Below are 25151 nucleotides of genomic sequence, written 5' to 3'. Positions count from 1 at the left end.
GTAATAATAATCTGTGGCAAAATTCTGCTATCAAATTATGTCCTAGTGTTTAAATTATGAAAACAATAAGCTAACTCAGGTGGAGAGTTGAGTTTTTACTATTAAGTCTTTTGGTCAATTGAAATGTTACATTTCAATTTATATAAGCTTTCTTACATTTTTCTCAACAATGTTGTGAGAGAACATACATATTATTAGTGTGATTTTTTTGTGCTACAATAAATAGTATGTTTTGTGTTTTCTGCTTTTTGTTGCTGGTATACAGTTGCATTTTTAGGTGACACTATTGAGCCATATAGTGTTGGCTCAATAGTGTCACCTAAAGAAAATGTTTATATGCCTCTCAGCTGTTATACACAATTCATCTAAAAACTTAGCTCAGGGTTTCTAACTCTGTAACTGCACACTGGGATGGTTATATATTGTAGTGATAAGAATGTGGGCATTGGAATATCAAAGTGGCTTTAAGTCATGACTTACTAGCTGTGTGATATTGAACATATGAATTGATCTCTCTAAACTTCAGTTTTCTAGGTCGCTAAATGGGGGTGGATAGTTTTTATCTCATGAAACTGATGCAAAAATGAAATGAAATAAAGTGCTTAACACACAGCCTGGCACTCTCTTGGTAGACCTTACTGTTAGTTTTAATGTGAGGATGTTATATTATTGCAGTTCATTTAATAAGGAAGCTTGATTAAGAAGACCTTATTCTCTTTGGCTCTGATTCTTCTCTGTAAGCAGATATAGAGCAAGCTCTAGCTTGAGCTGCGTCTAACTGTAATTTTTTATAAAAATTACATTCACGGCATGCACCCCAGACTGCATATATGTACAGTTGCTCTTGAATCCAATACAAAATGTACATTGATGCATGTTCTATTTTATGTATTTGGATTATTTTGATATTATGTCTACCTTTCATTCTTTTATTAGTTAACATGATTGTCCACAAATAATAGTATTCATTCAGGTCATTGATGTAAATGTTATACTCAGTAGAACCAAGGTCATATTGCAATATATTGCAATAAATGGTGTAATAAAATCTTCCTGGAAAATGTTCATAGTTCAGAAAAAGAGGCAACTTTCATTTAGCAGGAGTACCACTCAGGTCTTTTTTAAGGGTGAGGACTTCCATGTTTAGTAACTTCTCCAGAATTTACCTGGATACCACCTCAGTGTGTTAGCTTGTAGTTTTCATAATTTAAAGACTAGGACATCATTTTCAAACAATTGATAGCAGAATTTTGCCACAGATTGTTGCTATGAGCTCATTCTTACAAGTCTCACAATATGATCATTTATGGTTGAGAAAAATGCACTGAATTGAAGGTGTCATTTGCTTTTTTCCTACATCATTATGAATAATCCAAAGCTTAGTCTTCATTTTTAAAAATAGCCAATACTTATGCTATATCTTTTAATTGTTAGGAACATTTCATAATTTTTGTGACCCATTTTTCATGATGCTATAACATACCTAATTATGTTTTTATTGCTTAAGGTGGCATTATCTCCCTCCCTCCCTTTATGTGACAAATAAATTATGTTAATGGAAAGAAAGAATAGGTTTGGGGGTGTGTGGTTCTTGCAATAGATTGTAATATTCTACTTTAATAGAATGATTAAGCCATAACTGTTTTTATAAAAGCAAAGTAAAATTAAGTGCATTGAAAAACCATCAGAAAAGTGTTAAGATTACTATATGCTGTGTTTAAATATGCACATATATAAAGTGCTAAGTCAAACGATTGAGTAAGATGACTATTATCAAAATTTATTATTTCATTAAAATGTCATATGGTTACTTACAGAATAATACAATTTTATAAGCACAAGGGATATTAGCAAGCACTGAATTAAGGATTCTTATTTTTGTGCGGACAAAACAGACACCCAAAGAGGGTAAAGACCTTGCCCTAAGTCACATGGTTTTGGTAGTGAGAGGGACTGGATCCATGTTTGTACCACGTGACAAGAACTACTTTCCTACAGATATCATAATAATTTTGTATGGTGACAGATAGTTACTAGATTTAACATGGTATCACTTCATAAGGTATATAAATGTCAAATCACTATGTACAACAGTAATATTGTATGTCAACTATACTTTAATAAAGAAGAAGATAATAAGAGAAAACATAATTTCCTGGCATGGCAGAAGACTTAGTGTGTGTTTTCAGTATTATTGTGGAAGGAAAAAGGCAAAATGGAACTTGTGAAATAATAGCTACAGTTAAGAAAAAGAACCCATCAGTCAGTTTCTCCTTTCCTTTGATGTCTGAATTTGCAGAAGTGCTCCCTTTGGGATCAAAGAAATAAAAGATATATTCTAGTATCGCCATGTGTGGAGGAGGCAGGATCAGCCTGGTGGCAATAATATGAAGTGCTAAGGCCTTAAAGGTTACTTCATTAATTATCTCTGAAAAGTTCAGTTGTTTGTTCTCAACAAAATGAAACCAAGGGCTGCAGGAACAGAATCAAGTAACTCCAGGGAACTACTCAAGATATTCCTCATAACCTTTACACTGCACACATAAAAATGTAACCGTTTACTGGGTAGCGTTCTCACTTCTTTATCCTGTTTAACCAGCTTTGTATTCTCTGTCTCTCTTACTGCTCAGTGCATCTTCAAAATCTATCTCTGACTTTTTATCTGCAAACACCTTGCTTATGCTTAGTCTGTTCCCTTCTCCACAGACACAGTCTCAACGTTGATTCTCAAAATTCTCCTGACACACTTTCTCTGATGTGTCAGTGGTCTAGAAAAACAGGGAGAGGGTATTAGAGTGTGCAAAAGCTGTGCCACTGCTCTCAAACTGCATTCTCTCCTGGAGTGTTTGCCCTTTCAGTTTTCTAAATGGCAAACGCAGTTTTACTAAGTCAACTAGAATGTTCTATGATGAATATGTTATTTTAAAAAAATGCTATTGCTTAAAGCATTGTATAAAATGAATAATCTTTATATCCTCATTAGCTAGTAGGTGGTAAAATTTCAAGGTGATTGTATCTATATGCAAATATATCCAATTATATTTGGAATGCAGAGTGTATATACCCTCCCCCCTTTTTTTCTATGTATATGTTATCCTTAAATAGCATTGGCGATTGCACTGAGGTTACAGGTAATAGTGAAGGCGCAAGTATGTATATATATATTTTTCTTTTTGACATACTTTAAAAAAGAAAAAAACATTGGATGTATTGGAAATAGCAATATTTTAGTTTAATCATACATGTTGTTTCTCATATCTGTGCGGTCAAATAACTGATAATGCTTCTGTGGCTTATGCATTTTGTAGAAGTATGTCTTCCAATGATCACATGAACCAAGGTCTTCCTGAATAGAAGGTCATAAAAGCAAAAGGTAGCACATAACCCAGTACATTTTAGGGTTCAGAGAGTCTCACCAATTGCTTCTCATCATATCTTTTCATTCAATTTATATAAAAATATGAATCCCACTTGAGTTCATAAACATGTTCCTTTGCCCAGGTGGGAAATAAATTTACAGTAAAATGATAATGATGAAAAATCACTCCTAGACCGTATTTTCTACTTTGACAAAAGCCTTCACTATCTTGATCCCATGGAACAACTCAAATCTTGGTCCATTTTGGGGTCAAAATGTTGTTTGTTGTTACCTGTTTGTTTTACAAGAGGACCTTTGTTGTACCTCAAATCACAGCAAATGCAGAGTCGTCTGTTTTGTCTGTAACAATGGTTACACTGATGGGCCTCCTCCAGGAGGGCCAAGTCCAGCCTGTCATGCAATCACAGGCTCTCCAGCCACTTTCTGAACTGCTGGGTGAGCAGACATTCACTGCTTCCTGACGAGGCTCTTCTTTTTCTCAGCTATGATGAGATATAATTGACATATAACACTGTGTAAGTTTAAGGTATACAGTGTGATAATTTGATACACACATATTTTGATACCACAATAAGATTAACTCACTTATCATCTCATATAATTACTTTTTTATGGTGAGAACATTTAAATTTTACTCTCTTAAATGTTCAAGCACATACTACTGTATCAACTATATTCACCGTGATGTGCATTAGATTCCCCAGAATGTACTCATCTTACAATTGGAAGTTTGTACCCTTTGACCCACATCTCTCCATCCCTGCCCTTCAGCTCCTGGCAACCACTACTGTACTCTGTTTCTATGAATTTGACTTTTTTTAGATTCCACATACAAGTGAAATCATACAGTATTAGTCTTTCTCTTATTTTACTTAGCATAATGCCCTCAAGGTCCATCCATGTGGTTATATATTGCAGAAGTTTCTTCTTTTTCCACTCATCTATTCAATGGCATTTAGGTTGTTTACATGTCTTAGCTACTGTGAATACTGCTTCAATGTACATGGGGGTGCAGATACCTCTTCAATATAGTGATTTCATTTACTTCAGATATATACTCAGAAGTGGGATTGTTAGATCATGTGGTCTTTCTATTTTTAATGGTTTGAGAAACCTCCATACTGATTTTCATAGTGGCTACACCAATTTACATTCCCACCAACATGAACAGAGTTCCCTTTTTAAAGAGCTTATTCTTACTTTCAAATTGTTTTACATGAAAAGTCATTATTATTAATTTTTAATCCAACTATGTTCTTCTCTTAACCTCTCCATTCATTCATTCTTGTTTTCTGCTGAGCTGCACAGACCTGGTTTAACCTGTGTGACTGGTGATCTCGAAAACATCTCTCTTTGCTCCTCAGCCTGTCTTCTCCTCCCCAAACCCAGCCTCCTCCATTCCCAGGGCTGCCACTCTAGGGCCCTCACTTCCAGCCTTCACCAGCTAGTCTTTGCTCTCCCCTAACTGCACGCAACAACGTTGAGTCTTCCTCTAAAGTGACAGGAAAGAAGTGGTATAGGAAGACGGAGTGAAAGATGCACACAGAGAAACAAAGAAAGAGAGAGCAGAGGTGCCAGAAAGGAAGTGTGTGGCCAGAGGCTAGGTGGACAGGTGCTTACATTCCCATTGACTTCTCAGTTTGGATATTTGACTTCTTTCAAGGAAGTCTCTGGTCACTGCCTTTTGGCATTGGCAATCTCATGACACTGTTGAGCTTTTAGCCAAAACACCCCTGCTCCTTTTTATAAAAAAATACAAATACAATAGTACTTTAATGTTCATTGAGATATGACTCTGTGGCCAAACATCCTTTAAACTCATGGATTCTACAACATTCATAATAAATCAGTACTCTTTTTACTATATCCATTTTACAGATGAAGAAATTGGAACACTAAGAGGTTAAGCAACTTGCTCCTGTGCATACAAAGAATCAATGGCACAGCAAAGTTTCCAGCCTGTGCTTGTGCAGTTTTTATAAAATTCAGACTACATTTTACTGTTTTCATTTTATTTTTGATAAACTTGGCCCATTTTTTTATCCTAACTCACTCCTTGTGTTGGCTATTTCTCTCAGTGTTTTTTAATAAGTATATCACTTTTTTCTCCAACAAAGCATTCATGGACTCGATGGATAGAATACAATGGAGTGTGCTCTGAGCCTTTTCTCCTAGTGGTACTAGTGGTATTTGACCCATGTGTATATACCCTTTAGATCAGGACATTTACCTATTTTATTTTATTATTATTATTTTTTAAATATATATTTTATTGATTTTTTACAGAGAGGAAGAGAGAGGGATAGAGTTAGAAACATCGATGAGAGAGAAACATCAATAATCAGCCGCCTCCTGCACACACCCCACTAGGGATGTGCCCGCAACCAAGGTACATGCCCTTGACCGGAATCGAACCCGGGACCCCTGAGTCCGCAGGCTGACGCTCTATCCACTGAGCCAAACCGGTTTCAGCACATTTACCTATTTTAATGTAATGTAGAATTAATCAGTATCCAGATATATTTTCCATCTTATGATCAAGGATAACAAGATAGACTATTTCTAATACTTGTCTGTAATTAATTTATAGCAAGTGTTTCTATTTAATGGTTTGCCAGTTGCCCTATCAAATTATTTGTGTAAAATTATCTATATTTGAATATCTCCCAAGAAGTTTCAATGGGATAATATTCAAAGGTAATTGACATTTCAATGATTTTGAATTATGTAAAATAGTTTTCTATAATTAGAGATTCTTCATCTGATCCTTATAATACAGACATAAAAATATAAAGACATCTGTGTGTATGCATAAAAACTTTAAATGTATACACTTAATCCAACTTCATAAAATTTTAATTTTGGAAATAAAAATTTGCTATTTATAGTATTAATTATAGTTCCAATCCTGGCAAATTTTCAGAACTCAAGTAGTGAAAGTGGACAAGTAGTGAACAGAATCATCCAAGTTCTAATCTTATATCATAGTGAATACAAGGCCCTTTTGTGTTTGAGAGAAGCTTGGGTGAATTTCCAAATCAAAGTATAGGCTGTTTTAATATTCTTCCTTCACCTCTCAATTTATTTCCAAATGGACTATTAGAAAGTAGAATTGAAAATTACTTACGTTGCAAGCAATACTGAAACCTTGACTTTCTGTGGGTGTGCATGGACAACCTGTTGTCAGTAAGATAGGTATTAAACTTTGCCTGGTGTTTTATTAAATGCTAGGCCACGACAAGTACTAAGTGAGAAATGCTTGAACAGTGGTGCCAGTTTGATGGCCAATGGCAACTGCATAAATTGTCCAACTGCCTTATCTTTGTTTCTGCAGCTTCTTTCTGGGATCAGAGAGGGAAAAAGCCTATCCATTTTATAAGCAGAAGATGGTCAGAGGGTGAAACAAAATTAGCATGTACGTCTGTAATTGCTCAATCATCTCTCCCCCAAATCACTGCAAATGACTCTCTTTTTCTTTGCAGGAATAATTGCACACCTGCTTTTCAAAATACAAAAGCTGGTTTGCCTTTGTGCATAAAATGGGATTTAGGGATCATGCAACCGCATATTTACATAATCAAATGGCAAACTGCAATATATTTTAAGCTCATGGATTGTTTTTCCTTACCCAACAATCATGTACATACACAATGCCAAAAGCACTGGTGCCTGACACGTGGTGGGTGAAGTTGAGTGTGTATAATGCAGAGTAATGGATACAAATGATTCCAGGACATGCTACCGAAAATACCTCCTATTTTTTGGTGCATGCCAAAGCCATTTTTAGATTTTGTTTCTGTCTACCCACCTTGTGCACATTACAATTTGTGTTCCCAGGAGAGAAAAAGAAGTATCAAGTTTCTTGTTGACGATCTAAGAAATGTGAATAAAGTTGTTGGCAGATGGTTCGCACATTTCATTCTGAAATATCTTATAGTGACAAATAACAAAGTGTATATAATTAGCTCTATGCAGATGGCATGCCAAGTGTTGCTATTCATCTCTGCAGACTTTGTACAAAGACACTATTTAAGAGTCAAGATGCAAAGACAGCCCCTGAATTAAGCAGGGTCTATCTACCATGGCTATCAAGAGAGCCTTTTCTAGACCAAGGGCCCCACCCTAGACCCAGTTTGGACTCCATGGGGAGGAAACCCCACAGTGAGTTGTGCCTACACATAACTTATTTGATCGTTTTGACTGAAATGTCAGAGGCATGCACTATGGATGTAGGGGCCTGTGTTCACTGCATTTAAACCACAGCACTCTTCTTTTTTCTTCCTCTATCCAGCCAAGCCTTTGCACCTGCAGTTCTCTTTACCAAGAATGTTTCTGGCTGTAGCCTCTTGTTAATCAGGTTTTAGTTGAAATATCACCTCCTCAAAAATGCTTTCCCTGACCACCCAGACACTTCTGTTTCTTCCTGTTACTAGTTCCTCTCATATTATCCTGCCTTATTTTTCTTTTAATTTTTATTACTCTATTTGAGATAAGTGAGGACCTAGACTGTCTGGTTCACTGCATATGCCCGACCTCAATTACAATGCATGGCATATGAGAGCTCCTTAAATGCTATTTACGTGAATGGTATTTGTAACTCACTCTACACTGGTGAAAGTAAATCAAAATATTTAAGCTATTCCCTTTTCTGTATTTACCCCGTATTAGTATATATGGCCAAAGTCAACACATTGAGCTAATATTATCTCTGCCATAAAGATTTTATTACTTTTATTTTCAATATTTGCTTTCATTTAGCTTGATAGCTACATATGGTATACAGAGAATGTGGAAGTAGACCAGGACTGAATATAAATAGAAAGCAGAGTTTGAAATACTTGTTTATTTCCTTTTAAGTGTCTCAATGAATATTATGTCTGTTTAACTAATTTATAAAGTCTACTATGAGGACATGTGACTAATAGATACTCTGTGGTATTAATGGATATATTGGAAAGGAAAAGTGTTGTCATACTGAAGAGATTGGGTGCCTAGCTTTTTATTTCAGTTCCTTCATAAATTTATTATAATTAAAAAATATTCTGTGTTTGAGCTCAGTAATCTATATATAAGAAAACATAATATGTAACTGGATTTGATGGCGCTAATGAAGAGAATGTAATCCAAAGAAACAGAAGTAGGCATTATTCTACTTTTATTTTGAATTATTTTAAAGAATAGCATATCCGAGTTTCCATGTTGGTGATGTGGTATTTTCTTGTAAATTGTCATATGTTCCATGGTGTGAATAACTACTTTAAATGATTTTTTTTTTTTTTGCATCTCAGTCCACTGAAATTTTGAAAATTCTGTTTCTTTAAAGTATTTGGAGAGTCTTGATTCAGAATCTTGTTCCAGCTCTCAGATATTTGCACCTCTAGCTTTAGGCAGAAAATTTTGACAACTCAGTGAAATATAAACAACAGGTTTATAGTATCAAAATGGAACATTACCTTCTTCCTTAGTGTCCTTTTAATGGTTAAATTTAAATGCTTTAGACAGTATCCATAAAATGCAATTATTGCCTCAGCTGGAATTCTGTTTTCCAGTTTATTCACATATTTTTAAAAATGTTTCAGGTTCTATATATTTTCCAAGCTTTTAGTACACAAGGGGATCCTTATAATAGCCTTGTTTTCAACTCTCATTGCAAAAAGGTGAGCACATTAAAGTCACCAAATCTCTAAACTCTTAAACTACATGGACTCCAGTGGGCCTCCAACTGCTGTGATTGGAATTCAGCTGATCCTAATTACTCCCTCATGGAAGGGCTTCTTGGAAAGCAGGTTTCTACATGCAGCACTTGGGAAGCCACTGGAAACCCAGCAAAGGGAAGTGCAAACAGTAGCATCCACATCTTAAATCTCATACACTAGAGAGACACACAAGCCAGTTTTCAGGTCATGGGCCACTTTGAGGTGCTGAATGGTGATAGAGGCTGTGTTTCCTAGTATGATAAATGTTGCACACATACACACTAGACTAGAATTTAAAAACAATACATGTTTTGCTTCAGCTAAAAAAAAAAACTATGGAAGAAAACATGAGTAAGTGACTAATTTCTTCTCCTATCTTTATGGATACCCAATTTAAATAATGTTCTCCTGATTTCTGTAATAATTTCAGGTTCAGCTCCATGGTCACTGTCTTCTCAGAATGCTATAAGCCAATCATGAACAGAATAAGATGAGTTTAATAGTCTGTCTGCTTCTTCCATTGATGAGCATAGGGATTAGTGGAAGCTTTAGAGGGCCCAGTTGAATGATAAAATGGAGATTGTCACTTGTTGTGTTTTTTTTTTTAATAATTAAGTATTGTTGGTATAAGAGATCGTATTAGTTTCAAATATAAAACATAGTGATTTGACTGCTATATGTCACCTTGTAAACTTATCACAGTATTATTGACTAAATTCCCCTTCACCTTTTTCACCCATCTCATCTGTCCTCTAGCAACCATCAGTGTGATTTGTTTTTATGAGTCTGTTTATTTTTTTTAGCTTCCGCATGTGTGAAATCATACGGTATTTTTCTTTCTCTGACTTCTCTTAGCATAATACACTCTAGTTCCATCCATGTTGTCCCAAATGGTAAAATTTCATTCTTTTTTATGGCAAAGATTGTTTATTTTTTGTTATTGAGTTGTATGAATTCCTTATATTTTGGATATCAACCCCTTAGTGGATATATCATTTGAGAATATATTCTCCCATTCAGTAAGTCATCTTTTGTTTGTTATGGTTTCATTCCCTGTGCAGAAGTGTTTTAGTTTGATGAAATCCCATTTGTTTACTTTTGCTTTTATTTCCCTTTTTGAAAGGACATTACTCAGACTGATGTCAAAAGTTTACTACCTATGTTTTCTTTAGGAGTTTTATGCCTTACATGCAAGTCTTCAGTTTATTTTTGTACAAGGTATAAGAGAGTGTTCATTTTTTTTTTTTTTTTGGCATGTATCTGTCCAGTTTTTCTAACACCACTTGTTGAGGCTGTCATTCCTTTATTGGTTCCTTATTACATTTTCTAAATCCTTTCTGAGTTTCTCCACTCTTCTCTCTAGTTTGTTGAGCATCCAATGATGGCTTCTCTGCCTTCTTTAGCATTATAGTTTTTCTCGGACTTTTATTCTTTCATTTGGAGCATAGTCTTCTATTTTCCCATTTCGTTTGACTTTCTGAGTGTGTCCTATGAGCTAGATGAAATAGCCATTTCTCCCAAGTTTGAAAACGTAGGCTTTGTGTAAGGTTGTGTGCTGGACGTTATGGGCAGCCTGGCTGTAGGTTGAGCAGGTGCAAGTTGTGCCTAATGGGCTGCCTAGCCTGTTGTGTGCATGAGGCACATTCTGTTATTTTGTTTGTTGCCTGAACTGGGTCAGGGTGGGGCTGTGCTGAGTGTGCATATCATAGTACCCTACTATGTCCGCACTGAATCCCAAAGGGGAACTCTGGCTTCTCCAGTATTGTGCCCGATCTCCCCTCCACAAACAGCCTCCGAGCTGTTCTTCTAAGCCCTTTTTAAACACTTAAAAAAATTTATTTCAGAAGGGGAACCAAGATGGCGCCATAGGTTAAACACCTAACCTGCAGCCGGGCACAACAATTTCAAAAATACAACTAGAGGTCTGAATGGACATCGTCCAGAACCACAGGAAAGTTGGTGGACTGAAATGCCCACAGCTGGGGGGAAGGAGAAGGCCACGGGGACAGTCGGGGAAGCCGTAAAAGCCTAAGGTATGGAGAAACGGGCGGAGACACGAGCACACGCGCCTGCGGGGAGGATGGAACCGGAGAGGAAGGGGCGGCTGATGACCTGGCCGGCGTTCACTGGCAGGAAGGAGATAAAGGCTCCGGAGTGCGCTGAGCGCCGGCTCCGATTGCACTGAACCCCATTCCGGGCGAAACCCTGGGAAACTCACTCACTTTCGCAACTCCGCCGCCCCCGCAGGCCGCCCGGCCCGGGACGCTGGGGACGCCGCCGCAGCGGCGGCGCCCGGAGCCCGGCGGCCTCCCAGCACCCGTCCCCGCCGCGCAGCCCCCACGCGCCTGGTGCCGCGGGCCGCGCGCCCCGCACACCGGACGGAGGCCCGGGCGCCCTCTCCGTGCACCTCCCGGCGGCGCTAGACTTCAGTAGAGTTGACTGAATTCAAGGGATTAAGAAGTACAAATTGGGGGGGACGCCGCGGCGGCGACGCCCGGAACGCGGCGATGGCGGCGCCTGGAGCTCAGCGGCCGCCCAGCGCCCGTCCCCGCCGCGCGGCCCTCGCGCGCCTGGTTCCGCGGGACGCGCGCACCGCGCACCGGACGGAGGCCCGGGCGCCCTTTCCGTGCACCTCCCGGCGGCGCTAGACTTCAGTAGAGTTGACTGAAATGAAGGGATTAAGAAGTACAAATTGGGAAGTTTGAAAAAGATGGCGGCGGAGGTTAAAGGCTGTTCTGTTGCCTCGCACCCAGCGAAATCGGAGGGGATGAGGTGTGGAGGCGCGTGGGTCTGGCTGGTGGCGGGGGGAAGGGGCTTTTGTTCTAAACCTAGGGGAGATTAGCTCTCCATCACCCTGAAATCCATCTTCTGGCGAACCGCGGGAGACCCAGATGCCTGCGGGGAGAGGCGGGACTCTTGCGGAGGTGCGCCCAGCAATCAGTGTTTGCTGCGCTGGAGTGCGGAACGAGGGGATTTAGATACGTGGAAGGCAGAAGGACCAGACTCACAGCCATCGCGGCTCGCCGCACCATGGCCTGTTGGCGCCCTGAGACCCCGCCCCGCCCTGGGACCCGCCCCGCACGTATTGAAGACCTGCCCCGCAAGTCTTGCAGGCACACCTGCGCCCCAAGCAACGGCTTATGCATGTGGGTGGCCTGCCCTCTGGCAGCGGACCAGATGAACTGCTGTTCTAGTCGGACTGCTCCAGGGCCACTCAGACAGGAGGAAGAAACTACAGTTTTTGCTGTAATCCTTGCTGAGTGCCTAAGGCAGTAGCTGATCTACGCCCCATTGGAGACCCAGAAACGAGGGCATCTAGTGGTCTGTGGGAGATGACACCAGATTTCAACCACGTGCATAAGGGACACATTCAACAGGAATATTCAATGAGCGCCAAAGCTTTGCTGCACCAAGACCCGGCCCATAAACGTGTCTCCTGCACAGCAACTCTTCCTTTATAGACAAAGAGAGCCCCCCCAGTGACACCAACAACAATCAAGACTTAACTATACAAAGGAGGACCAAGATGGAGGCATAGGGCGGAAGCCTGATTGTTGCCTACCACAACAAATTTGAGACTACGACAAGAGAGCAGAGCAGACACCATCCAAGACCACCATAGGGCTGGCTGAGTAGATGCTCTACAACTAGAATAAAAGAGGGGTATGTGGGATGATGCTGATGCCGGTGACCCAAAGACCACACTTTAAGAACTACGGCTCAGGCGACACAAAAGAACTATGTCTCAGGCGATACAACAGCGGCCTGGAACGTGCTCGGCGCAGTTCCCCCGGCGGTCTCCGGCTGAGGGGACGGCTCCACTGGCAGCCAAGCACGGACAGACGAGCCCCTATGAGACATGGGGTGGGAGACTCCGCGCTTGCTGACCTCCGAGTCCGTCAAGAATCTCAACGCCCCGGAAGCGGCCAGGTGCGCATGCTCAGCGACCGGCCACCGATGCAGACCCAAGGGCCGACGCAGTGACGCCAGACCGGCCCACCGCCGAGCCGCCGCTCGACGAGTTCTGCAGCAGCCATACTGGAGCTCTGGAAGGATGGCTAGGGGAATTGCTGAGGGGGGATTGACCGGCAGGAATTGGGATCGGGAAGACGGGGCCCCGCTGAGACCCGGGTGCGGGCGGGGTTGCGCGCCTCTGGGCTCGGGTGTGGTCACATGCCTCTGGGTATAAGTGAGGCCTCACGTCCCTGGGTCTAGGTGAGGCCACATGCCCCTGGGTCCAGGTGAGGCCGGACTCCGGGTCCGGGTGAGGCCATGTGCCCCTGGACCCGGATGACGCTGGATCCCGTGCCCGGGCGAGGCCAAGCGCCCCTGGGTCTGGGAGAGCCCACACACCCCTGGGTCCAGGCGAGACCATGTGTCCCTGGATCCGGGTGAGACCTCGTGCACCTAGGCCTGGGTGAGCGCACGTGCCCCGGGGTCTGAGAGGCCAAGAGTCCCTGGGTCCGGGTGAGACCATGTGTCCCTGGATCCGAGTGAGGCCGCGTGCACCTAGACCCGGGTGAGCCCAAGTGGCCCTGGGTCTGGGAGAGGCCAAGCGTCCCTGGGTCCGGGTGAGGCCTCGTGCACCTAGGCCCGGGTGAGCCCAAGTGGCCCTGGGTCTGGCAGAGGCCAAGCGTCCCTGGGTCCGGGTGAGACCATGTGTCCCTGGATCCGGGTGAGGCCTCGTGCACCTAGGCCCGGGTGAGGCCACGTGCCCCTGGGTCTGGGAGAGGCCAAGCGTCCCTGGGTCCGGGTGAGACCATGCGTCCCTGGATCCGGATGAGGCCTCGTGCACCTAGGCCCGGGTGAGCCCAAGTGGCCCTGGGTCTGGGAGAGGCCAAGCGTCCCTGGGTCCGGTGAGACCATGTGTCCCAGGATCCGGGTGAGGCCTCGTGCACCTAGGCCCGGGTGAGCCCAAGTGGCCCTGGGTCTGGGAGAGGCCAAGCGTCCCTGGGTCCGGGTGAGACCATGTGTCCCTGGATCCGGGTGAGGCCTCGTGCACCTAGGCCCGGGTGAGCCCAAGTGGCCCTGGGTCTGGGAGAGGCCAAGCGTCCCTGGGTCCGGGTGCGACCATGTGTCCCTGGATCCGGATGAGGCCTCGTGCACCTAGGCCCGGGTGAGGCCACGTGCCCCTGGGTCTGGGAGAGGCCAAGCGTCCCTGGGTCCGGGTGCGACCATGAGTCCCTGGATCCAGATGAGGCCTCGTGCACCTAGGCCCGGGTGAGCCCAAGTGGCCCTGGGTCTGGGAGAGGCCAAGTGTCCCTGGGTACGGGTGAAGCCAGATCCTGGGTCCGGGTGAGGCCGTGCGCCCCTGGATCCATCCGGGTAAGGCTGGGTCCCAGGCCCGGGTGAGACCACGCGCCCCTTGGGTATGGGTGAGGCCACGTGCCCCTTAGTCCGGGTGACGCCGTGCCCCTGGGTTCGGCCGAGACCAAACCAGAGGGAGTCGGACCTCCATTACCACCATTTGTCCACCATCCAGAGCTGAGGGGTCAGTGCTGACATGTACACATAAGGAACTACTGGACATTGAAATTGGGTCTCAAAAGAACTGTTGGTCCAGGGGGAAGCTCGCTACAGATTGATTCATTTGCCTGTCAGCATAACTATTATTGCTCGTCTCACATTCAGTTCTTATTAGTATATATCTAGTGACATATGATCTCGCTCATCTAGGGGAAATGATGAACAACATAGACTGAGGAACAAGAACAGAACCAGAAGCAAGGAGGCATCGATCGGACTATCGGGCCTCAGAGGGAGGATAGGGGGGGGTGGGGGGAGGGGGAGAGTTCAACCAAAGGACCTGTATGCATGCATATAAGCCTATCCAACGGTTAAGTTAAACAGGGGATTGGGGCATGCGTGGGGAGAGGGGTGGGATGGGAATGGGGGGATGAGGACAAATATGTGACACCTTAATCAATAAAGAAATTAAAAAAAAAACACACAAAAAAAACTTTCTTCCTGAAAAAAAAAAAAAAATTTATTTCAACCTGCAATTTCTTAAGTTAATATCTATGTATTTATTTACAACGCCTGGCATTTCAGAGGTGCTATGATTTTATATTATTTTTATACATTTATATTTTATACTTAAGACTTCTATTTCTTCAAATTTATGTATATATGCCCTTCCACTGTTTCCAAAACATTTAAGGTGACTTGCCTTTAAGGGAAGACAAAAGAAGCCGTAAGAGGTAAATGTGTGTTGTTTCTGCAATGTATCAAGCACTATACTAAACAAGTTATTTTTAAAAAAAAAAAAATTATATATATTTATATATATATATAAATATATATATTATTGATTTTTTACAGAGAGGAAGGGAGAGGGATAGAGAGTTTAAAACATCAATCAGCTGCCTCCTGTACACCCCCTACTGGGGATGTGCCCGCAACCAAGATACATGCCTTTGACTGGAATCGAATCTGGGACCCTTCAGTCCCCAGGCCCACACTCTACCCATGAGCCAAACCGGTCAGGTCCTGAACAAGTTCTTTATAAAATTTACTACTTATAACAATACTAAATATTACTATTGAGAAGAGAGACTCAGGGAGGTTATGAAATTTTCTCAAGGTCACACAGCTAGTGAATGGCAGTGTCAGAAATTGAACCCATTCTTGTCTGGTTCTAAGTCAATCTCTTTTTAGTACTACACTGCTTTCTACATACCTCTACATTAATTAAAGATCAATGTCCCCTTGATAAAGACAGAATGGAAAGAAAATGATATGTCCACATTGCAGAGCTGAGTGATTAATTGCAAAAAGGAAGGATAACAGCATATCAGAGGAGATAAACTACTGGCTGGCATTAAATTCTAAAAAATTTCAAGCTCTGATGTAACATTCTAGGATTTAGGGAGCATGCTGGTTTTCAAATGATTCCTGACTCAATAAATTACCAGTGAACATTATTTTCAATTCAGAATATGTGCTTATGGGACATGTGCCAAACTCTTTCATTACTAGAAAATAATGATCTAGAAATTGGTATGATTTTTAAGAGGAAACTATCAAATAATCTCTGGGGAGCCAAACCTAAATATTATTTTTGAGAGTTTCAAGAAAGAACTATAATGAAGGTCAGAAATAGAGATCCAGCCATTATTTTGGGGGGACCTCCCCAGTTCAGACATTCATCTGTCAATCATACATGTATTCACTCAACATTTATTAAACACTTACTATCTTCTAAGTGTTACTGTAGGTACTGAGGTTACATAAATGAGCAATATAAATATTTTTCTTTATTCTAATGGGTGAGACAAGAAGGGAGCAAAAGAAACTATCAAGAAAGGTAATGTCCTATTTTGGTTAAGTGTGCTATGAAGAATATATGCCCCACATATCAAGCTGGGAAGTCACTCTGAATAGGTGACAGTTGTAAGAATTGATAAACTAGATCAACCTTCCAGCTAAGAGTGGAGGAATCAATTTCAGCAGGTGGGATAATGGGTGCAAAAGCTGTGAGAAAAGTAAGAGCTTGGTATTTTCTATGAATAGAAAGAAAGCCAATCAGGCAGGAACACAGGGGAAAAAGTAGGAACTAATGTCAGAAAATTAGTCATGATAGGCCTTGGTATATAGTTTTGATTTTGTTCTAAATATGCTGGACAGTCATTGGAGGATATTAAAATAGGATATTGTATGGTATAGTGTATTTTTAATGTGATTTTTTGACTGCTGTTTTGGAAGTAGATTATGCAAAGGACAGCGTGGAATAGATGAGAGGATGTGGTAGGCTATGGTAATAATCTGGACAAGGGTTAGGGAATGAGCTGAAGCAGTGGCAACGAGGGACAGATGAACATTTTGGCAGTGAAGCAGTAAGGTAGAACAGACTAACTGAAGGATTTGAAGTCAATCAGAAAATCAAAGATGACCCCCTACATTTTTTGGCTTAAATCATTGGTGGATAATTGTGCCACTATAAAAGAAAATAATTTTAATATTACTGACAAATTTGTAAATATAGATACTAAAGATGGCCTTATTAACCCACGCCTCTGCTCCAATGGGCTATTTTAATGGCAAACATTTCCAAAAGCATTTAATAACTTTATTTTTTAGTATCTATATTTCCTCAAATCAGAATGCCAGAATATTATATTACTAGATGAATAAAATTAGAAAAGCTTACATGTTTGAGGCTTAATTGACAAAAATTAAAGGTAGAAAGTTTTCAAATTCATGTTTACTAAGTACAATCATGCATCACTTACCTACCAATGGGGATACATTCTGAGAAATGCATTTTGAGGCAATTTTGTCATTGTATGAACATCATAGAGTGCCCTTACACAAACCTAGGTTTAGCCTACTATACATCGAGGCTATATAGTATAGCTTATTGTCTGAGGCTACAAGCCTGTACAGCATGTCATTGTACAAAGCAACATGAGATTAAATCAAGCATGAGAAAATGATGCAATGAAGAGACAGGATAAATATGTGATATACGAAGTTAATCCCAATGTAACACGAGACATACTACTTTATAGCAAACTTTTTATACGAAGAAAGACTATGCTATAAACTAATGATAAAAAGCATACCATAGTTGTTTATTCTCATTATCAAATATGTTTTGTACAGAACTGTACGTGTGATACCATTATATGATTGGCATAGTAGTAAGTTGTTTACACCAGCATCACCACAAACACACAAGTGCTACAATGTTATGACGGCTAGGCAATAGGAATATTTTAGCTCCATTATAATCATATGCATGAATTAAGCAATAAAATCCTTCCCAAGAAATGTCCTATGAAATCTGGGCAACCCCATGATATAGTTTTTGAATGACTATAGCAAAGTGACCAGAAAAGGGAAACTCCATTTCCTAGAAATGCTAAAGTGAAATGAAATATTTCATTCACCTAGTATAGCAGCAGATACAGGAATCATTTCTTTTTTGAGCTTTGACAGCCACAGTTTTGTCAAAACTGCACCAGAATCTACAAGGTTCTACTGAGATTGCTTTGAGGATGTTGGCTTAGCAGGATTACAAAGGATGCTCAGAGCAAAAGGTGTTCTTATTGGGTCACGAGAGTCAGTCTCAACATCCATTTGAGTTCTGACTAGTTTCTTATTGCTGAATTTACCTTGTTATCCTAGGGATTTGTAACCAAACAGAGCTTTGCATAAGGTCATTAGACTAAGGTCCTTGTATAATTAAGTCCAGTGTTTGTATAAGATTATTTATACAAATATATTACATATAGGTAAATACTTAGACTTAGGTTTTTGTGTAAGGTCATTCGACCTTTAGGTTTGAAAGTATGCCATTTGGTAAATATTCTTTTCCATTAACCTGTTTATCCCCAGGTGCTTGCTTTGTTTTTGCTCTTATCTGGATATGTTATACAGTCTGGTTTTATATATTTTTGCCGTTTCCTGGATTTTTTTTCTTTCTGTCGAATGTATATGAGGGACTTTCATAGGGAATAAATGGAGGCATATGCCTAATAAATCTCAATTCCAATGCAAGGCAGCTCTGAGGGCTGATGGCTTGTTAGACTGGTGACTAATTCATGAAAAGTTAATTGGCCAAACGTGGCCCGGGGTGCCCTATAAATCTTTCATGAGAATCCTCCTTGTTTTGTCAATTTGTTGTAGAAGTTTCCTTTGCTTGCAAGCACATATGTTGTTGACCAGTATTTATTTCGGGTTTGTCTGTGTCAGAGCCACAACCTCCCATTGAAAGAACTCCTTGCTTCCCCCTAACCACTATATAAAATCATCAGTCAGTTGTTCCTGATCAGCACATCTCCTTTATTATAAAAACCAAGAAAATTTTTCCTTTTTATTTCAGATGTTTGGGGATAGGTAGATTTTCAGAGGTCTAAATGGTTTGACATCATCTATATAAGTGTAGTAACTTGATTATTTGGCAGTTTGTCCAACTATGCTCACCACTATACCACCAACGCAACTTAAACAAAAATAGATCCAGAGTCATAGAAGCATCGAACAGACTGGCCAACCTCAGAGAGAAGGCAGGGGGTAAAGGGGAGAGATCAACCAAAGGACTTATATGCATGCATATAAGCATAACCTATGGACACAGACAGTAGGGGGGTGAGGGCATATGCTAGGGGGTGGGAGCGGTCAATGGGGGAAAAGGAGACCTATGTAATACTTTCAACAATAAATAATTTAAATTAAAAAAACAAAACAGTTCTGGTGGCTATTGGTTAACATAGCTGCAGAACAGTGAATCATTTCGTATAAGTGTGGGAACTTCTCTTTATTTTCAGTCCCCTTTTTCCTTTCTCTTTCAGGCAAAGCTGCTTTTATTCAGAGAAGGGTTTTGTAACTTCAGCATTATTGGTATTTTGGATCCGAGAATTCTTTGTTGTGTGTGCTGTGGTGGGGAGGTTATTCTGTGCATTGTAGGATTTTTAACAGTATTTCTGGCCTCTACCTAATAGATGAAAATGTCACCATCTTCCCCCAGTCATGACAATAAAAAATGTCTCCAGACGTGTTTAGGAAGGCAACGTGAAATCACCCTGGTAAAAAACCGGTGATGTAGGGAGATGAGTGTCTCTTAAACCATAGCCTTAGGCAGGTGACCACTCAGTATAGGCTGAACCTGAAGGACCAATTCTTAAAATAAACAAGAAAAGTATGAAGATAAGAATAAAATAAAAAAGTATGCAACGGATTGTGACATACAGGAGAACTTGCCATCCTCAGCTTGTTGCCAGAATCTTGAGTAAGCAGTAAATTTCCACAGAATGGCTGCTTCTGAAACCTCTATTTATCTAAAGAGAGTAACTTTCTAGTTCTGCTACAGGATATTTCCATCCCCCCCTAGGGAAATGGATCTGATAAAGACTAATGTTTCTGAGGAAGGCAAGATCTAGCATAATTTAAAATTATAAGTAAGTGTTTCAGATAAGTATATTACATTATTTTTTTTAATTCTTTACTGTTTAAAGTATTACCTAAGTCTCCTTTTTCCCTCATTGGGTAAATATATTCTTTTATCACTGGATAAAAATGTTGGAATGTTGTAAGTAGGGAACATAAATCTAATAGTTTTATTTGTTTTTACCTCTATGAAAATCGTGGATTTTTATAGGGACATGATTCAACCAATCCAGAAAATAAACAATAGATATATAATTATAGAGGTAATTAAATAAAATTCGCTTGAATATAACCATTCTTTATGGCATGATTCTAATCCATGCTACACCCTTATCCTATCTAATAAAAGAGTAATATGCAAATTGACCATCACTCCAAACACATGTGGTCAAAGATGGCTGCCCCCCGTGGACACAAGATGGCCAGCAGGGGAGGGCAGTTGGGGGGGACCAGGCTGGCAGAGGAGGAAAGTTGGGGGCGACGGGGCCTGCAGGGAAGGGCAGTTGGAGGAGACCCAGGCCTGTAGGAGAGGGCAGTTAGGGGCAAACAGGCTGGCAGGCAGGTGAGCAGTTGGGAGCTAGCATCCTGGATTGTGAGAGGGATGTCCGTCTGCCTGTTTAGGTTTGATCCTACCGGGATTGGGCCTAAACAGGCAGTCGAACATCCCTTGAAGGGTCCCAGATTGGAGAGGGTGCAGGCTGGGCTGAGGAACCCCCCGCCCCCCGTGCACGAATTTTGTGCACCGGGCCTCTAGTAAATATATAAAAGCTATAAAATATTAGTTACCCGAGATTCTGCCATTCAGATAAAACCTCCTAACATCTGCTATGATTCTTTGTCTTTTCTCTATGTTCACACACATAAAATTATATATAAATGGAATCATGTCTTAGGCAACTTCTCATGTCAATAAATGTATGTGTGTATAATTACATATTTGTTCCATAATTTAAGTGATTACTTATCTATTGATGGGCATGCAAGCTATTTACAATGTGTGTTGTTGTTTTTTAAACTCAAATCACACTTCAATAAATATCCATTATCTGTGAATTTTACAGCTATTACTGTAGGGCCAAAATGTCTATGTATTTAGATTTTGATTTAGAAAGTCAAAATGACCTTCAGATATCTGAAGAGTACTCCTAAAAAAGGTGCAAGTTGATAAATTTATGCCATTGGTGGTTAAGGGAAGCTTGACTTACTCAGAGACATTTCCATTTCCAAGGAAGATACCTGGAGAATGGATTGAATTAGTTCCAAAGGATAGAAACATTAAGGATATGATTTGCAAGACTCCTTCTAAAGTCCCATAATAGAAACCACCATTCATGCCAGCTAGCAAAATGATAGAGTTATATGGGCCAAGAAACATAAGTTTAGTGTAAAACTGAGAATTAGCTCTTGATCTCTGTTTTAAAAGGTATAATTTCCTCAAGGAATTGGTTAGGACCTTTGACTGATAGCTCCTATTTTAATTACAGGGAAAATAAGTGGGTATAAAATGATTCAGACACTTTGAATACATAAACCCCTTTTAAAACAATAATTTACATATTTAATCTTTTAATTTTACCTTGGTATAATGCTTATATAGTCAGATACCCCCTGATTAGCTCCTGGGAGAAGTCCAAAAATAAGTAAAATAAAACCATTATTATGAGGTGAATAAAAACAAGAGAGGATGAAAAAAGAGTGGTTTTCTATGGGGTTGGGGTTAAAAAGCCAGAAAGGAATTGGTTAAGGAAAAAAGAAAACTTGATGAATTTTACTGGAAGGAATAACACATTGATTACAGAAAAGAGAATGGAAAATTAAAATTTGACTCTCTGATCACTATAATTATCAGTAATGGTCAATTGTAATTATTATAATTTAGAAAAATGAAGGAATCTGGCTGGCACTCAGGCACTTAATTACCATGTTATGACCACACCATTTGGAAAGCTTTCATTTGCATTCATGGAGATGAATAATTTCTTTCTGATTTAATGAGAAGAAAACAAATTTCCTCTGCTTTACTTATATCTTACAATCTGGAGAAACTTATCATTTGGATTCCTCTTATGCAAATAATATGCATTATTATCACAGAGTTTTAGCAACTTTTTCTCTCCATTGTTGTAAATTCTCTTTTGACAGAAGAATTTACAGTCTTCACTTAGTGGTGAATGGACCAAAATTCTGCCACCTTGAAGCTGCCTTTATTGGGTTATTGATTTTAACCTGTTTATTGAGAAACAAAGACTCAGAAGGAATCTTTGACCTTACCTCCCTTTCCTGCCCTAGAGATTCAGACAGAGAAACTTGCTTCTGGAAGGAGAGTTTAGAATGTTGCTTTAGCCTAATTTGAATTAAACATCTATCTATATATATAAAAGCCTAAGCAACTGTCCCACTGGTCAACTGTAGAACAGCAGCTATGATGCTCACTGACCACCAGGGGGCAGATGCTCAACACAGGAGCTGCTGAGTCTCCGGTGATGTACCTGGAACCAGAGAGGAGGGAGCCCGATTCCAGGGTATGTCACCCGAGAACTGCCCTCTTGCAATTTGGGACCCCTGGGGGATGTCAGAGAGCTGATTTCGGCCCAATCCCCACAGGCCAGGCCGAGGGACCCCACCAGTGCATGAATCCACGCACAGGGCCTCTAGTAGTAAATAAGAGGGCTTCAGGCAGATGACTGTTAGCTAGATACCTCCTGTGCCCCATTGTTTCTTAGTTGCCTAGCAAGGATTTTCTTGTCTGTATGTTCCTTTTCCCTTAACTACCTATAAATCACCCATTCTCACTTCTGAAATCTAATACTCTGTTTCCCCCTCCCTCTTCTCTTTTGTCCACAAATGTCTTCTATACCCAATGTTGCCTTGCTGTCTTTGGAATTTTTATGCCTATGTTAATTCCCCATATGCATGTGTTGAAACTTTGATTTTCTCTTGTTAATCTATGTCTGTTAATTTGATTATTAGCCCAGCCAAAGAACTTAGAAGGTGGGAGAAAAACTTTCAATATTTTCTTAGTCCCCACAGTGGCCTAAAGCTCACCACTGAGTATCAAGTTCTAGCAGCAAAGTACTCACTAAAGTGGAACAACTCATTGGTTATGACACAGTAATATTTCTGTTTGTACTTACAAGTGACTTTATACTGTTCCGATAAGAGGTTTCATATGTCACAGCTTCACTGTGAGAGTTTATATATTTTTGTTTTTCAGATAAAAAGCCTGAGTTAGAGAATTGAAGATTTTTTTTTGTTTCCATTTTTTTTATTCTTGATCCAATATTCATTTCTATGATGTGATGCAAGGCTCTAAATTTATTTTCTTAGAAATTATTCTTTATACTAGTGACACATTAAATAAACTATCTTTCCTTTTGAAGTTGAAATATCACTTTAACTCAAATTGATCCAGATACATAGGAGAAATTAATATATGTATGTATTTGTACATTTATGTATGCATATATTCTTTATGGACTCTCTACTTATACTCTTTATTCAACACTATACTATTTTGATTGCAACAAATATACTGTCAGTTTAAAAATCACATAAAACAAACATTCTTCTAACATTGATATGAATAATGCAGAAGAACTTATAAAGAATGCTATAAAATTTTTAAATATTTAATGAATTGTAGATATAAACTAATAACTCAGAATGAATTATCGTAACTCCAGTAACAGTAAAATAACTGAATTAAAATTCGATGTAAGACTGATTTTTACACAATAATGAAAAAATAGAAGAAAGCAAACATTACAAATAAAAAAGTAGGAATTTCTAGTGCTCATTCTCTTCCTAGAAACATTAATTTGAACAACTATCCAAGTACAAAAATACCTTCACAAGAACTAAGGAATCCAGATGAAGGATTATAACATCTGAGTGAAAGACAAAAATAAGAAAAGATGCATTGAGGTTCATAGGGAACATAGATTCATATAAACCCATCATCCAAAGCCCAGTGCAAAGAAAGACCCCTTCCCTGTGGAAGAAGAAGAGTGAAGTCAACATCCAACTTCACCACAGACCCTGGAGCCAGCCCATCCTCATACCAGATCTGCTCCTGCAGCCCTAGGTGTCTCCCTGCAGACTCCAGGGAATCTAGGCCCCTGCTCACCAAAGTACCTGCTGATTTAATAATCAAAATTCTCTCATAAAGAAAAGCCCAGGTCTAGATGGTTTCACACTGGATTCTACCATATATTTAAAAAGAATTAACACCATTGTTTTTTCAAAGTCTTCTACAAACCTGAAGAGAAGAGAACATTCCCAAGCTAATTTTATGAGACCAGTCTTACTCTTATTCCAAAGCTACAAGAAAAGAAACCTATAGGCCAATACTCTTGATGAATATATTACGCAAACATTCTCAACAAGTTATTAACAAATGAATTTGACAGCATGTTTAAAAGGATCATACACCACGATCAAATGGGATTTATCCCTGGGATGAAATCGGTAAATGTGATATGCTACATTAATAAATCACATTAATAAATAAAAAAATAATTATTATGTAATCAACTCAATAGAAAAGTATTTCATAAAATTCAATATCCTTTCATATTAAAAACTCAACAAATTGTATATAGAAAGTATACACCTCAACATAACAAAAAGGCTGTGTCTCAATGCATTTGCTCTTTGCAAATGATAAGATTGGTACCTACGGGAGAATTTAGGATATGCTGTCTCTCATTTGCATTTTCTTCTTGCCTGAAATGTCAGTATGATTAAATGACATATGATAACTGGCAACTTAGATTTGTCACCTTTCAATCTATCCATCATTCATTACTTCTTTAATTTGCTAAGCAGTCACATATTTACGCATACAGTGTGGCAACATAATTCATGCCAACTTCTCTCCATAGGGCTGGTGTGACCTTAGTGCCTAATACAGCCTCCATCCGTTCCATTTCACCCACTGTTCTCTAGTTCAAAACCTCCTTCCTCAGCTACCACTGGCTGACCTCAGGTCCCCTTGCGCATCCCATTTGCCATATGTTTCTAATATCCTCCCTCCCCTACACTCTACCACAGCACCACCACCTGTCTGTCAGTCAGAGACCCTCTTCTGATCTCTGAAATGTGAATATCCTGGGGAGAGGGCAAACCATACCTCTTCATTCTAGGAAGCCCTCTGGGGCCCAGTTCCCAGTCATTAAAAACCTCAG

General features: G+C 40.2%; 1 long non-coding RNA gene across 1 annotated transcript in view; it reads left to right on the top strand.

Annotated features, from left to right (window-relative positions):
* Positions 1–16350: 16350 nt before the first annotated feature.
* LOC129151863 (uncharacterized) overlaps positions 16351–25151 on the top strand; it is a 51983-nt gene continuing 43182 nt past the window's right edge. Inside the window, exon 1 of the long non-coding RNA XR_008558568.1 lies at positions 16351–16381. This is a non-coding gene — a long non-coding RNA (uncharacterized LOC129151863). The remainder of the gene's footprint in view (positions 16382–25151) is intronic.

This window comes from Eptesicus fuscus, chromosome 16 (genome assembly GCF_027574615.1).
Source record: "Eptesicus fuscus isolate TK198812 chromosome 16, DD_ASM_mEF_20220401, whole genome shotgun sequence".
NCBI lineage: Eukaryota > Metazoa > Chordata > Mammalia > Chiroptera > Vespertilionidae > Eptesicus > Eptesicus fuscus.
The sequence above is the reverse complement of the archived record's forward strand: the minus strand, read 5'-3'. Positions and strand labels throughout refer to the sequence as shown.